The sequence below is a fragment of the Rhinolophus ferrumequinum genome, chromosome 3 (genome assembly GCF_004115265.2).
Source record: "Rhinolophus ferrumequinum isolate MPI-CBG mRhiFer1 chromosome 3, mRhiFer1_v1.p, whole genome shotgun sequence".
Classification (NCBI taxonomy): domain Eukaryota; kingdom Metazoa; phylum Chordata; class Mammalia; order Chiroptera; family Rhinolophidae; genus Rhinolophus; species Rhinolophus ferrumequinum.
In genome coordinates this window covers 87,675,003-87,691,931 of record NC_046286.1, presented here as the reverse complement: position 1 = coordinate 87,691,931, position 16,929 = coordinate 87,675,003, and the positions used below count along the sequence as shown (strand labels likewise).

Sequence of the window (16,929 nt, the reverse complement as noted above, 5' to 3'; positions counted from 1 at the left end):
ATATATTTTGTACTTAACTACTTTTGAAGTTTGATATGAGGTGCCCATAACACCACTGAATAATTCCTAGGTAACTTGAAATTACTGGCCACTCAGATAACAATAGTTAGACTGAAATTAGAGCATATTTGCTATCTTATAGGTGGAAAGCCTGTGAAAATACTGGCTTAATGACTGGCCACACTGAAGTAGTGAAAGTCCTCTTATGAGGCAAGAACTACGTATTTTAAGAAAGCAGTACTCAACTTAAATGAGCAAAGGCAGAAAAAGGGATGATACATTTAGACTTTTGTACAGGTGAATTCCATATTACACATAGAAAAATTAGTGAGAAAGGATTCTTTTTCTAAAAATTTATTTTTCAATTACAGATGACATATTATGTTAGTTTTAGGAGTACAACATAGTGATTAGACATTTGTATACCTTACAAAGTGATCACCACGGTAAATCTAGTAGCCATCTTACACCATACATAATTATTAGAATATTTTTGAGTGCGTTTCCTATGCTACATTTTGCATCCTAGTGACTGATTTTATAACTGGCAATTTCTATTTCTTAATCCTTGTCACCTATTTTGATCATCCCCCTAACCACTCTTTCATCTGGTAACCATCAGTTTGTTTTCTGTATCTATGAGTTTGTATATGTTTTGTTTATTTTGTTTTTTAGATTCCACATATAAGTGAAATCATATGGTGTTTGTGTTTCTCTGTATGGCTTATTTCACTTAATGTAATACCCTTGAGTTCCATCCAGGTTGTTGCACGTGGCTGTGTTTCATTCTTCTTTTTGCTGAGTAACATTCCATTGTATATATGTACCATATCTTCTTTATCTGTTCATCTGTTGATGGACACCTAAGTTGCTTCCATATCTTGGCTATTGTAAATAATGCTGCAGTGAACACAAGGGTGCATATGTCTTTTCGAATTAATGTTTTCCATTTCTTTGGATAAATACCTAAAAGTGGAATTGGTGGGGTATATGGCAGTTCTATTTTTAATTTTTTTGAGGACCCTCCATACTATTTTCCATAGTGGCTGCACCAATTTACAACCCCACCAACAGTTTATGTGGGTTGCATTTGTGAGAAAAGAGTCTTAAGAATTTCCAAGTTCATTTTGCATCATGAAAAGATAGATATTCCCTTGCTCTTTCTTGGAAAGTGACTCAATAAGTTGTTAACCAGTGTTTTAACACAAAACCATCATGGCAAGAATTCAGAGATAAAATGATGAAGCTAGCTACCAAATATTATTTGAAAGAACCTTTGTAATTCTTTCATAAAAGTCCTGAAACAATACAAAAATATTTTCTCACCTCTAGATGTTCAAATGTGAAAAATGAATGTGTTGTACCATTTTGCAGTTCATTGTTTAGGTGCCTATATTTGTTCATCTATTGTAGTTTAAAATAACCAAACCACTTGACATTTGCCTTGTCATATTTATGGCAAGAACCCTAGAATAATAATTAAGACTATTTATCTCTGTGAATCAATATGTCTTTTGAGACCACATCCAATTGAGTTTCCCTGATAACTATTTCTTGAATAGCAGTAAGACTAGAATCTAGGCATAGATTGTCTTGGAAGTGAAAACCTATTTCCTATGGATTTCTACTTAGTATGTATAATTATTGCCATTTGTTTTCTCCATTGTTAGGGATATTTTTTTTGTTGTTCTTGTTTTGGAGCATCGACCTTCCCATAGTGGATAGCAAATCTATTTCAACCATTTTTTTTTTAAACTGAGATAACTATCAATTAATTTTTCTAGTGTGTGTAGTGGGATTGAGGGAATGACACTATGTGGCTAATTCCAAATTGTATAATAAAAAAAAAATTGTGTATTTATGTCATTGGAGTAGGTTTGTGAACTTTCACTTGAACATAGTTGTGTTTGATACTCTGGGACTTTAAAACATACTAAATCTACCCTGGAGGGACCTGATTTGGGAGTAGCTGGAAGCTGTCCAATTTTCTGTCTCACTCTTCTGGTTAACCTTCCAGCATCCCATTTATTTTAGGCTCAAGCTATAGCTTAAGATACAGCTCGCTTTCTCTCAACCTTTCTCTTGGAGCTGAGATAGTAACTTAATATTTGGGCTTCAGCAAAGATACATCTACTGGTAAGGCGAGTAGAAGTAACTGATATTATTTATAACACCATAATTAAGCTGTTTATGAGTCTTTAGTGAAGTATAAACTCTCTGTGGGATACAAGGTGTAACATTCTAAGAATGATTTGGGAATTCATGCTAGTGAGTTCTCTCCAAATAATCTATCTGGGTATTAGTTTATGTTCCTCAGCAGTGATTGCATGTAGCTAGGGCTGAAGGGCTTTAAGGAACTGCAACCTACACATTTTCATTGCATCAGTAAATTAATTAGATTCAATGAGTCGAATTCCAGAGCAGTCAGTTGCATCTTTCCCTCATGTTTAATTTTACATTTCCTGACATTCTATAGTCATCATTTCCGTGTGCCCATCATTACTGAAAATAAAATCTGCTCTCACACTTTGTTGTGCTATCTTATTGTTTTCTCTATGCTTGAACATTCATTTTACCCCAAAGTGGAAAATTTAATTTAGTTGGCAGATGCTTTTGTTGTTTTATAGTTTTAAGTAGCACGGCAACTTAGGAGAAGCTATAATAATCTTGATTTGATTTCTATGTTATGAATGTATACATCATATAATGCTGCTCTGGTTTAAACACTACTCTGTTGTTGTTTTTCTTTCCTCATTAGGTGGAGTCTTTGAATTTTTTAAAAGACGATAGTAATCAGATCTACTTGAAAAATTAAGCGAATTGATTTGGTTGGAACACTTCTTACCAATTTTTTAACGTTCATCTGCTGGGTAAGGTGAGTCAAGTGTTTTCTATGTGGTTTGATTTCAAAATTATTAGAAAGGTATCTCAAACAAAATATTAAGCTTTATATGAATTTTTGACAGTAATGATTTGAGGCCCTCAAAACCTGTGAAAGATGTCTGGGATGCTCTCTACATGAACATGTTTTTAAGTTTTTATTGTATTTTTTCAGTTTTTACTGAAATATGAGAAGATTAAGACATGTTGTCATTTATAGATTGAAACCAGGTCCTTTTATTTACTATTTGGAAGATTATTTGCTTGTTGTAATTTTTAGGTAATGTGAGAATATCAGGCTTTACTTTTAGTAAGATATTTATGTGTAACTGTGCTATATTGTGTCAGATTCAAATCTAAGGTATAGTGAACATTTTGAGTAAATCAGTAACTGTTATTTTAATCCATTCTCATTTAACAGAAATCTTGGCTTTTCTGATAAGAATAGATATCTTAAAAACTCACTCAATTCAACTTCCTTGTTGCAGTGTTTCTGCAGAAAGCTCTTGAGGCAGAGAACTCTAAACTAGGAAGAGTTTAAGCATTTAGAAAATTATTGGTGCTGCCAAGATAGAATTTAGTGGGAACAGGACTTTGGCTACTGTTAAAATGTCAGTATAGTGAAACCTGCTCTGTCAAACAGATTTTTGGCATCAGAAGACTAAATGATACTGATTTTAAGGTTTGGTAATTTATTTATTTATTTTAAAATTCAGGCACATTCATGCTTTAATTAACCCTTTACACAGCACCAGAAAATTTAGAGAGAAAAAAAATTGTATTCCTAGTCTAAGTCACAGGATTTGAGTTTCTGAAATACTAAATTTTATTCCTCTTTCTCAACTGTGCAGCTTGTTATTCAGGTTTCCTCTGAATAAAGTGGAGCTATTTTAAAACCCAATGGATGATACTGACTGAATAAGAAAGGAAAGTGTATAATCATTTGGGGAGCAGACTTTGAAACCAAACTAATACTGTCTGCTTTACCTGTGGACATCTTAAGACACGATGAGGTCAGGTGGTTTTTCATGGACACAGTTACATACTATATGCAATGCCAAAAACTGCCTTCCCTTTGTCTAAGATAATGTCCTTTGAGGACCTGGATTTGCTAGTGTAGCCCTTTTAAGCATTCGGTGAGTGTAGAAATATCAAGTGTGGAAACCCCAGGCTTCTTTTTATTTTGCCTGTAAGGTTCATAAGCCAAGATTCATTTGTGACCAATAATTTCCATTGTTATGGGCACATGGTCCCATTCGGAAACATTTTTGGATAATTAAAGGGATATAAAGCAGTTAGATGAAAAACCCATCAGGAAGAGAAATGTTAAAAAGAGTTTTAAAGGCAAAGCTTTAATTTCTTCAATAGCTATAATAGATGTTAGAAGATGAAAATTAATGCTCTGAGCCACTAACTTAAATGTCTTTGTCTGCCACATTTAATTTTCCATCTACTTGCAAGTTTGGCTTTTACAATTATTCCCAAAGTACCCTACAGTGTTACAGTTAAATTTTGTTTGGCAGGACCTAATTTAAATTGTGTTTATGAGACTGTTCTGTGCCTCCTGAGAATGGGTATGGCCTGGACATTGAGTACAGCTGGCCTTCTCTTTGTTTATCACACTGAATTCTGGAAGCCTTTGGTTAAGTCAGCTCATTGGGTTCACTGTGTTTTAAAATAATTACTTCTTTGAATTAAATATGGATGCCACTTAATTCATAAGGTTATATGAGGATTAAGCTCCTGGCAGGTGGTAGGGACTCAGTAACTACTAATGATTATGGTGATAGTGATAGATAGGGCTAAAGGTCACAAGCATTGTTTAAGCATAACAATAATTATATTTTATTGATCATGTAACTGATTCTTTACCTTTCATTGTGTACGTAACCTGTAGCAATGAGTACATTTTCTCAATTAAACCAAATACTTATTTTGGTAAGGAAACAGTTCCTATGAAATTGGTAAGGTGTTTTTCATGATGTGTATGCCTTGTACAATCAACAGCCGCTCTTCGACTTTATCTGTGAACTTGGCCTTGACCATTAGCCCACGTGAAAAAATTTTTTTCTAAATAATACATTTAAAAAATTGGTCCAATTTTCCCCACTCCAAAGTGGAAGTAAATAGAAAACAGTTAGCAAGATAAAAAAGGAAAACCCTCACGATTAGAATGATCTTTTTATGGTACTTTTTGTAAAAGATAGTTGATCCAAATTATTTTATCTTTATAATAACGTGACTCCTCATGTCTTAGCATTTTACTTCAAGTAGCCAGTGCTTTTGACTGGTCTCAACTTTATTCATTTTAAGGTAGTATTAGCTGGACTATGGACTTTTAACCTCACGTGCAGATTTATGTGCTCTCATTGCATTGGAGGCAATTGTTTAAGAATTATGTAAGTGGTATTTCTTCTTTAAGCTGAGGAAAGATAAAAAGGAAAGTGAAAACTATTAACGTTCATTGGGCACGTTCTGCAGCGTCAGATTCTGTGCTATAGCTACTTAATCTTTTAAAAGTAAGAATTCGAAATCCCATATTCATTTGAGGAAATCAGGTTTCAGAGCACTAATTAGTTTGCCGAGAATTACATAGTTACGATAGTAATTTTTGGAGTCAGAAGTTATCGAGATCTTTAAATTAGGAAGTCTGAAGTGTTACTCTATTTTCTGTGGAAATTTTTTGATTTCCCAGACTCATTCTTCATGCATCCGTCTGCTCCTTTCTCTCCTGATATGCCTTTGTATGTTTTTTTGTTTTTCGTTTTTTTTTGTTGTTGTTGTTATTTCTTACGCCCATGTGGAAAATAACAGTGAGGAAAACTTTTAATGCTTTCTAAATCCTTCCTATTTGGACATATTTCAGCAGGTCTTATAATGATTTGATAAGGTTACAAATGAGATCTACTCTCTGTCCTCTGTGGGTTTGATACAACTTTTCCTATTACATTAATTCAGAGTAAACCTTAGGCACGTCAAGGAAGGTGCTGTGGCTTTCAAAATGTTTCCTTTTACGTAGGGTCATTTTTATAGCTTTTTAGGTGCATACAGTCCTTCTGTTTGGGTCCTCTGTGTTTTAAGGTAACTGAAGAGGGTATCAGTATTTCTGATTATTACAAAACTGTTGTGAAACCTGTGTGAACTCTTATGCTCTGCTTGTAAGAACTGCCGTAGGTTCTCCCATCGCAGCTCGTGTGAGTTGGAGTCCCTTACTATTAGCTACATGGTTTTGTTTTTTCAAAATTATTTTCTTTCCTAACTCTTCAATAAAACTTGATTGTTCCTGCTTTTCCAAGCATTTCGCTTGGCTATACCTCGATTCATTCATACCGACACTGCTTTTACTCATTTATGTACTCAGCATTCAGTCGGCAGGCATTAATTAAACCAGTGGTATGAGCAAAGCACGTGTCGTTCCACATGCATTCTGTAGCTATCTGCAAAACTGACTGTGGGTTGCTTTTATATCATTTCATAGTATTCCCTTCTGCCTATCTTTTTAGTTTCCTTACTTTAGCTTGCAGTTTAGGATGGCTGTGTGGGGGAACCTGTCATCTTTTACTTGCCACACAAAACCTACACGGTGGAACTCAGTAATCTTGTGCCTTGTTACTGTGATGACCTGAATAACCATTTGGGTAACACTTTGCAGTTTACAAGTGGCTTCCATGCTACATTATCTCACTTAAGGCAATAACAGTTATGTAGCTGTTACTCACATTTTGTTTTACATACGAAGAAATGGAGGCTCAAGGGGTTACAACTAAGTAATTTGCTCAAAGCCACAGTCCAAGAGAGTCACAGAACCAGAATCAGCTCTAGTTCTTCCAACAGTGTCATTCTCTGCCAGATCAGTGGTCTAGCTGACGGGCAGTGTTCAGATATTGGAGCTTTGTTGATGTGGTCCCTCTATTCATATAAGGAAACAGAAGCCATGTTGGAATTTGGAGGAAGAACCAGTTCTCCTAATTTTAGGGAATTTTGGAGGCATTGCACCTTTTCCTTGATGATATTAACTGTTAAGTTCACCCAATCACTCTGAGAATCTCATAAACTCCAATCAACATCCTTATAGATCAAGAATGGGCCTTGCAATTCTGATTCCCATGGCACTTATCGTTTTCATCATAAATTACTAACCTGGATATTGGACAAAAATCACCCACTTAGAGATCTTCATGTTTTATCTCTTCTCTCTGAATCCTTTCAGCATTTTACATTGCTCTCATGCCTCTTTTTGTTTGTATTTTTGTGCTTGTGCTTTATAGTAAACTGACTTTTGTGAGGTTTTTATCTCACGTACTGCACTGTAAGCTGCTTGAGGGCAAAAACGATGTGTTCATTTTACTGGTATTCTCTTCGACCTTAAAAATGGTGACTGACACAAAATAGTATACATGCAATAAATATTTGTTGAATTTAATAAAAAATATTTGGCTGTGAGTTTTCTTTTATGATTTATTTGGGGACAGCAAATTGATACCTGGGCACAGATTTAATTTTAATCATATTAGTAAGATGAATCAGCAAGCCTGATACTTATTAAATATCCAGAGCAGAGCCATAAGACAAATTTATGTGATTTTTTATTTAGTGATCTTTTTGAATGCGAAATATTCAGCTTGAAGTAAAATAGCAATAATTCCCTCCCCATCAGGCAAAACAAAACAAAAATCCCTGCATTCCCCTCACGAGGACGTTTTATTGTCCTTGTCTTGACCATGGGAACAAAAACATCGACCTCTGAAAAGATTTAACGAAATAAAATGAAACATGGCCTCTGAATATAAAGGCTCCCTGGGAGGTACAGGTGTAGCTGCAATGTGAATGTGTAGTACAGCTGTGCTTGACTTTGGCATGAAGGGTATACATTTCATTTGGCCTGGGGTGGTGGGAAGTCCCTGAAAATTTTTGAGCAGGAGTGATGTAATCAATCAAAGCTGTCCTTAAGGTACGTGGATCCTGCCAGGTTGTGTTGGACTGCGTGGGGGTCGAGGGGAGGGCGGGGTGAGTGGGCGCCAGCGTTCCTGAGAGCACAGAAGCCATTTAGTTGGCACTTATATTCATTCACAAAGGAGCTGTCACCTCACGTTGTGCCCTTCACCTCTCCTCCCACCCTTCCATCACAGATGGAAGCGCTGTTTAGAAAACGTGCGTGAGCACTTGCATCCCCGGTTCAGAGGATTTTTTCTGAGTTAACGTCCTCCAATCTCTTCCTCAGTTCCTCACATTGTAGGTTTTGCATCATGGTACCCTTGTGGCTACTTTCACCTCAAATTGTTTTCCTTAAGACTCTCCTGATAATCCATGGGTCACTGGCTCTGATACTTGTCCTTGGATTCCATATACCCGAGGGAACAGTGCCAAGGCCTGTCATTTAGAAGTTTGTCAGTGGGACCCAGAGTCCCTTCTGATCTCCTGATATTGTGTGGTGGCAGGTGTTGAGAGCCTGGATTGGAGCAGTGGCAATAGGATTGAGAGGACACAGACGATTAAGAGGGAGACTGTGCAGGAAGCCAATGTGGGACTGTCAGACTAGGTAGAGGAGGGGTGTGTGTGTGTGTGTGTGTGTGTGTGTGTGTGTGTGTGTGTGCACGCACTTGTGTATGCACTTCTGAGGTAGGGAGCAGGGGAACACTGTCAGTGATGCCACCAGGCTTTGAGCCTGGGAGTTTGAATATTACTTTAATAGAAAACGGGAAAGAGAGAAGAGGGTTTGGGAAGTAGGGTGGTGAATGTGATTGCATACCAGTTGGAGGTTGACACAAAAGTAGATAAAAATCTTATACTTGACTTTTTTCATGAGGGTTTACAGTTGGAAACAGTAATTTACTGGAAGATCTGAGTCTTCCTTTTTCTGTTTTTCCAGCTCCTTACGTATTTCCAAGAGCTTAGGAATTTTTTTCCCCCTCAACCTTACCCCTGCCAAAATCCACCACAAAGTAACCTCGTCAGGAACATGTGTACTTGTCAGAGTACTCGCAGCAGCCAGAGGTGTGCCTTGCAGCTTTCTAAAATAAAAACGTAAACGCGCAAAATAGCTCTCTTTTCCTTTTGAGGAGCATGATCGTTGTCATCTCAGGACTTGCTGAAATAGCCCAGCACAGGAACAATTTTTGGAGGCTGGAAAATTTGGGGAATGCACAAAAACACACACTTCTCCCTCGCTATGATATATTTGATGGGGGCAGTCTTGTTCAAGGAAGCATAGCAATTTCTACTTGAGCACTAAAATAAAAAAAAATGTGTAAGTCATTTCAACCTTAAGTTGTTCTTTCAATTGTTTGTACTTCTAACAACAGTATCCTTAGGTTTTTAAATTTGGTGGTAGCAATGAGTTGGCTGGTCCCAGTGTAATCCACCCCCATTCCCATCCACTGAGGAGTTTTTGAATTTTAGAAAAGGCATTCTTGATTAAATCAATTTAAGAGCTTCTAATGGTCCTGTAATTATCATTTGTCATTACCTTGTATACTAATGATTAAAGCACACATTTAATAACTATAGGGCAGTAAATATATTTTAGTTCTTGAGCCATAAAAAGATTTCCATTAACAGAATGTTTTGTGCACAAATAAATTATTCATTGACTAGCAGAGCTTGATTCTGTCATCGGCTTTAAGTGGAAATTTTGAGAACACCAATCATCACAGATGCCAACACTAAGTTGGCTTGAGCCCCCATCCTTCTTACATGGAACCTGAGCATTTTTGGCTATTCGTAAAAGCTTTAGTTCGGTTAAATTCAATGAATATTTATAGCATTTCTGCCTTATGAAGTTTAGTGTTCTAGTGATTGAAGGAATACAGTCATGAGTAAGTCTGCATTATAGCCTTTAACTTGCTTATAAACCTAAAACAGAAATAATACTAGTACATACTGGACTTGGATGTACGAAACCTAAGCAGCAACCTCAGAAATGTATACATAAAATGTTGCCAATTCAGAGGAGAAATAAATCATCTGCATTTTCTTGTGGTGATGTCGGGGAAAGGCTTGGGGATCAGGAAGTGTTTCCTACGGAAGGCTTTAAAGCTGGGCAAGGTTTTGACAGGTGGAGAGAGTTACAACCACATAGGCCAAGAGATGGGGTGGATAATGTGGGTGTTATCATGGAACAAAAAGTAACGTGTGTGTTTGGGACAAACTGTTGGTAAGTGGAGAGGAGACATGGAAAAAGAGACAAGAAAAATACTGAGGCCTACAGAGTACAGAGCACCTTGAATATGTAATTAGCTCATCAGTTTGTTAGACATTTGAGAATCAATGCCCACTTTTGAGCTACGAGTAACATGACTGGATTATATTTTTGAAATATATCTCTCCTCACCTCACAGATAAGAGGTAAAAATATCCGGAGGTAGTCAATTTTGGAAACTATTGGGATAGCCTCCATGAACTAGGTTGGATGTAATAGGAATATATAGGAGGGAACAGATGGGAGAAATACTGTCACTAAGCTGTGTATAGAATCTGGCATGTGATTGGCTACATGAGGGGTGGGAAACAGGAAGGAGTTAACAATTCCATTTAACAATTTCAGTAAGCTTTAGAATCCAACAAACATTTGTGGCAAACCAGCCATGTACAGGACCTTGTGCTTGGTGCTACGGGTATTATATACTGAGAAAATTTAGAATTGTCCTATTTCCAAGTAGCTGAAAACTTAGTTGGGGATATAGACTATGCACCTAAATTAGCTAAAATCCAAAGCAGATCATGGTCAGTGCAATAACAGGACTAGAGAGAACGGTGATGAGAACTCGAGGAAGGAGGTCTTAATTCTGACACTGGAAAAGTGGGGAAGCATGTCGGGGAGATGACACGTCAACCTTGAGATCAGATACAGGATTCCAAAATATTTCAGCTGTCAGAAATGTAGCTGGAAAGCCAAGAGAGGCAAATATCCACGCTAAGAGGAAAGGAACTTTAAAGAGAGAAGAGCTCTTACTGAGTGTCTACTGGATGCAGATCCTGAGCTGGGAGCTCTCTCTTTAAGGAGCTCTGTCTTCAACAATGTAAAGTGCTACGAAGTCATCACCAATGTTGTGATCTAAGAAAGGGCTGCTGCATTTCGCAATTTAAGGCTTATGGGATGACTTTTGAAGACTTGGGTGTAGGGTAGGGGGTGGAAACATCCTAAAGGTTACTACTTCTCTTGGAGATATAATTAAACTGCCTCAGGGAGAGAAAAGGTGGAGCTTTCCTGTGATTTCTCCTCGATAGGTCAAGTTTATATAAACATCAATAGATCCTATTGCTTTGGCTGGTTTTAGAGAACGTGTTAGTCCTGAGAAGTCTTTGCAAACTTTAAAATATTGCAAAATTGTTAGATTCCTAGATTATTTTCTCCGAAGGTAAAGATTTCAACACTTATGACCAGCTTCCCTCTTCCTCCCTGCTTCCTCCTTCCTCCTTCCCCCTCCTTCTCTCTTAGCACCCAGCTGATTGTGGTACACACATTTGCCACGCCCTTGGCTCAGAGTCAGGGAAGTCCTCGGGCTCTCCTTGGCTCTTTTCCCATGTGGAGGGAGATTTCCATGGAGAACAATCCAGGGAAGTGCGTACACACACACACACACACACACACACACACACACACACACACACCAGTTCTTTTCCGGTCCTCAGGATATTTATGTGCCAGTAAACAGATATACAGTCATATAGGCACATCGTGTTACCTTCACCCCAAGGAAACAGGGCAGGGATGCAGTCATCCAGCAGGAGGTTGTAGGGATATTATTAACAATTTAGTACATAGGAATAATAATAGAATTTAGAGAAAATTTTTAAAAGTTGCTTTGTTAAGATGAATAGCATATTACTATAGAATGTAAAGGGGTGGGATTTATATCATAGTTATGCCTAGTTGATTTTTGTTGTGTGTTTTTAAAATCAATTATTACAGCAAAGTGGGCCAGTAAAAGAACTTTCACAGAGGCACACACAGTGTTACAAAGAGGAATTTGAAATTATAAGAGACTACCCTGTAATTTAAAAGGACTAAAAGGAGAGCAATTAAAAGGGGTAGCAGAATGGAGGGAGAAGCAGTTTCTCCTTAACCCCACAAATGTGTAATAGTACACGAGTATGGTATGTGTGAGTGTGTGTATATTCATTCATTCATTCATTCATTCACTCACTTGATCACTCAATAAACATTTACCGACTTCCTATTGTGTTCCAGGCCAGGGGCTGGGGATGTAGAGAAAAGACATGCAACATTTTAAATAAAATACATTCTTCTTATAGGCAACTGGCCAATATAAGTAAATTTGCCTGCTTTATGGGCCGACAGCTTGAAGAAAGTACGTTTTTGAGGTGAATATTATATACTATTGCTTTTACCCCTCAGAGCTATTCTCTGCTGCTGTGAACCCTAAAATATGTTCAACCTGCTAGAATACAGGAATCTAGATTAATGGTAGTGGGACTCCTCAGAGCTTCTAAAGAAATTGCCATACATTCAAATCAGGCTTTACATTTTTAGGATTGGGATGCCTTTTCCTTAAGTATTGAATTGGCAAGGTGTTTTATCAGGCTGCCTTTCCCCTGTCTTATCAGAAGCCTTTAGATAGATAGGTCAGTATGTTTATTTGTTGTACATGTAAATATCCAAAATATCCTCAGGGAATTCCCCAAATGTAGGGATGTCTTCTACCTTTGGAAGCACTGTCAAGATCTTTTCAACCAGCAATCAAGCTCAGAAGTGGGCAGGGCCATTGAGACTGACTTAGGCCTGTCTCTGAGAGTGTAGCAATATGTCATTCTGCTGGGTAAAACTTTCTTGTTTTCCTTCTTTTTATTTATTATCTCTCCTTGCCTCATTTTTGTAATTTTCTATTTTTCTTCCAACTGGCAACTGTAGCTGATAGGTTTGTGTCTTGGAGGACTTACCCTGTTTTACTTTCAGCTTGGTTATGCTTATGAGAAAACATTTTTTCCCCGTTTGCTTTGTAGCATACATTCATGAGTATTAGGGACAGGTGTAACGTACTACCATGTTTATAACCTCTATGTTAAATACTGAAAAATACAATTTGAACTAATAAACCTGTGGGGCCTTTGCCATAGAACTATTAATCTTGAGTTCTTTTGTTTCCAAAGAAAATTTAAAAATATATGTGCATGATGTATGCATAAATGCAATAATTTTTATTATGTCAAAATATAAATTTTGAGTTTTTGGAGTTGATGAACATATTAACACATGCTTTGTAGCCTTACTAAAAATATTTGAATTAAATTATACGTTAATTTGGAAGTTTACTATTCATATTTTAAGAATGCCCTAACTGAAATTTGGATTTATTCAACAAAGATAAAATGTTTATGTGGATTTTTTTTAATTTTAGAGAGAAAAAAATGATTTCATTTTGCTACTAATTTCTAAATAGTATGCGTTTGTGCCTGTATTGCTTTTGAAAGCATATATATCTTTTTACACCTTGTATCCGTGGCCATGAAGGACAAGACAAGAACTGGTCTGATATATGTATCTAGATCACTCATTCATTCACTCATTCATTCATTTATTCAGAATAGGGATAGAAGGATGACGACCAATGACTTGTATGCTTTCATTCTGATGAAAGCAAAATTGGCTAAATGTTTTTAACTTGGAAATATAGTATTAATGGAGGAGGGACTAAACAACATATAGAAATTTAAGGTGATTGTAAGTAGATGGAAGATTGCTATCAGATCAGGAAATATATAACAGCATCATTTTGATAAATTATTGATTAATTAATTATAAAATTTTCTTTTATCATTGCATGTCAAATGGATACCCTCCTTTCAAAATATCTAGAACTACGTGTGTGCTTTTAAGTTTACATGTCGTGAAACTTTACCAGCTGGAACAAGAGCTGAAATACTTTGGTTAGTTGTTAACAACTTTTCTACTAATTTCAGTAAAAATAGAGCTATTCAGAGTCCTCATATGAGCTTTTGTTCTTACGTTGTTTAAACATATCTAATGGACATTTCTTCTAAACTAAGAATTTTATAATGAGGCATTTTATTTTAAAAAGATAGTTTCAGCTATTGAAAAGGAATTTCTAAATCAGATATTTTAAACTTGTGTTTTTGAGAGCAGCATGGTGGCCTGTATAGCATATGTGGTATAAGATCTGTTCACTTAGGATTTTGCTGAGAATATAGAGGTGACCCAGTGGATGAAGGGAACATTTATTTCATGATATTTATTATTTAATTTTAAATACTTACTGCTAGAATTATAATCATTTATTATGTTTAATATGCCCGTGCATATGTTTGATGCATTTTGGAAATCTGATGAAAAAATTTAATTGAAATAAATTAATTCCATTTTAAGATTGGCACCGTGAATTGTTCCTCAGCAGAGATGAAATTAGTTAACATTTTCTAAAAACACATTTTTAAATCTTTATACTTGTAATAACATTATTACTCAAACCCTCTTTTAGATATCTGTGAGAATTAAGTTTGGAAATGTTCTGTGTAGTTTCTGTTATGTCTGTTATACTTAGACATGTTTGAGGTTATACATTTTGTAATAATATATAAAATAACTTCTAAGAAGGATTTCTGTTGATAACTCAATGATTTCTAAGTCTATAAGTGATCTCTGAATTGAATAATATCAATATCACATGGCTACGGATAAACATCTTGTGGGGTTAGTTAACTCTGGTGGGAGGGAGCAGTAACTAACTGAAAAACTCATTGGTTGAAACTTTAGGAAACCACATAGGTTCTTGCCCTGGATCTCATAGAATAGTTTACAGATCTTGGGCAAAGTAACGCAACCCTCCCTGATCTCACCACAAACATCTTGATATTGGGGATATAAATATAGACTTCTGTATATATGTCTGCAAAACCTCTAAAATTCTTTCACTGTTTAAAACATGAAAATGAAGACTCCATACAGATCTTTAAACAAAAATTGATATGGATTAGTGTAGGAGTCAGTCCCTTAATCCAGATGTCTAGGAAATATCATTCTTCTATACTTCTAAGTATAAAGGGACAGCTCTATTCAAAACATTCGTTGTGCTCATATAAATTGTTGAAAAAAAGTTCCTACAAGATTTATCCTCCAAGTTTAAGATCTGCATAATGAGCGAAAATGCGAAAGGCTGCTTTTTGAAGCCTGCTTCATTCTCTTTGGCCTTCACGACCATTCTTTTTCCTAATAGACCTTAATTTTAATTAGTCTGATAGGGAGATGTGCAAGATGTGTACGTGGTGTGGCGATGGCAAAGCACATGCAGCCCAAAGAGCCTCTAAGGCAGGGAGGGCACAGAATAAAGATGAAAGAGAGGTAAACCAAGTACATGGTTCTGTCTATGAACACATGGAATTTATTGCACTCAAGCTGCAGAATGCCTCTTCTCTCTCTTCAAGTATGTGTTATCCCCCACTGATATTTAGCTATGGTTTTATATTTGGCTGAGATGGGGCAAAGGGTTTCCAAGCTGGGCACTGAAGGGTATAATTGTTGTCTTCCCAGTTCCTGGCCCTGGATGTGAGCCATTGTGTTACATGGTGACAAGGTATTTGCAACAAACTTCGTGAGATTCGTAAGAATGGAGGCAAAAACTTTGGTGAAACTGCTTTCATGACAGCCTTGAAGGAGAATTGGTTTGGACATTAAGAAAACACAACTTGTGATTTAGCTGTTACTGCCAATATTTGTGGGGCCTCCAGGGCAAGAGTTCAAAAGCAGGCACACATACTGTGTTTCCCTGAAAATAAGACCTAGCCGGCCAATCAGCTCTAATGTGTCTTTTGGAGCAAAAATTAATATAAGACCCGGTCTTGTATTATATTATATAAGACCAGGTCTTATCTTACTATAGTAAAATATTTTACTATAGTAAATATTTTACTATATTTTACTGTAGTAAAATTTATTTTATTGTATTTTACTATAGTAAAATAAGACCGGGTCTTTACAAATAAAGTATTTATCATGGATCAAATTACGAAGAATGTATGGTGTTTCCCTGAAAATAAGACCTAACTGGACAATCAGCTCTAATGCATCTTTTAGAGCAAAAATTAATATAAGACCCGGTTTTTTTCCAAAAGATGCATTAGAGCTGATTGTCCGGCTAGGTCTTATTTTCGGGGAAACACAGTACATTCTTCTTAATTTGATCCATGATAAATTCTTTATTTGTAAAGAATATGAAATTGCAGGGATTTCTTGAATAATTTTCTGGCTCGTTTTTATGGTTTTGAACAGTAATTAAATCTTCATTAAATAAAGAATTTGTAATGTCCTGTTAGTGAATTTTATATGGGTCATGCTTGACAAAAGTCGGCTTACTTTCATTGTTTCCATTTTAAAAATTTAAGCAGACTGGCTGATTTTAGATTTTCTATTGCCTTTTTTTCCCCCTTGTTTTTTTAAGTTTCTGAACTCCAAAAAAGAAGCTATATATACCAAGATCTCAACTTATGCTCTTTCTCTGTGACCTGAGGGAATTAAAATAAACTGTAATTGTATTCAAAGTAGACAAAAATATCAATATATTTTCATCAACAATAAATTAGAGTAAGTAAAAATTTGAAAACTATTTTCAAAAAGCTATTTTTCTTATTAAATATCTGGAATTACATGTTAAAATTAAAAGGCAAATCTATTATAATGGGTATTATTATAAATGTATGAAGCATTTTAAATCCAAAATTATCTAAACAAACCTGAAGCTTTTTAATACATTTATTGGAAATTGTATTATATTCTTAAATACTTTAATAGAAACAAATCTCTGTGTAGGTTTAATGCTCAATGTTCATTTTGTTACTAAGGTAAAAAATTAGCTTCATGCTTCGTGCAGTTTATATTTTCACAAATTTAATAAGAATTATTTAATTGCAAAATGTTCCTCAGGTACCATTTGTGATGTTCAAAATACAGCGCTAATTCATTAATCATTCTAGAGTCACTCATCAGAGCACTAAGAAAAGCAAGAAAAGGGATGCTTGGCACTAACTACACTTTGTTACACTAGAATCTGTTGCATTGGTGCCATCCGAGAGAAATAA

At 35.9% G+C, this 16,929-nt stretch overlaps 1 protein-coding gene across 6 annotated transcripts in view; it reads left to right on the top strand.

Annotated features, from left to right (window-relative positions):
* HIVEP2 (HIVEP zinc finger 2) overlaps positions 1 to 16,929 on the top strand; it is a 181,900-nt gene that overhangs the window by 98,868 nt on the left and 66,103 nt on the right. For all 6 annotated transcript variants that reach the window (XM_033096816.1, XM_033096770.1, XM_033096787.1 and 3 more), the window contains one exon: positions 2,759 to 2,875. The gene's annotated coding sequence lies outside the window, so the exon portion shown is untranslated. The remainder of the gene's footprint in view (positions 1 to 2,758; positions 2,876 to 16,929) is intronic.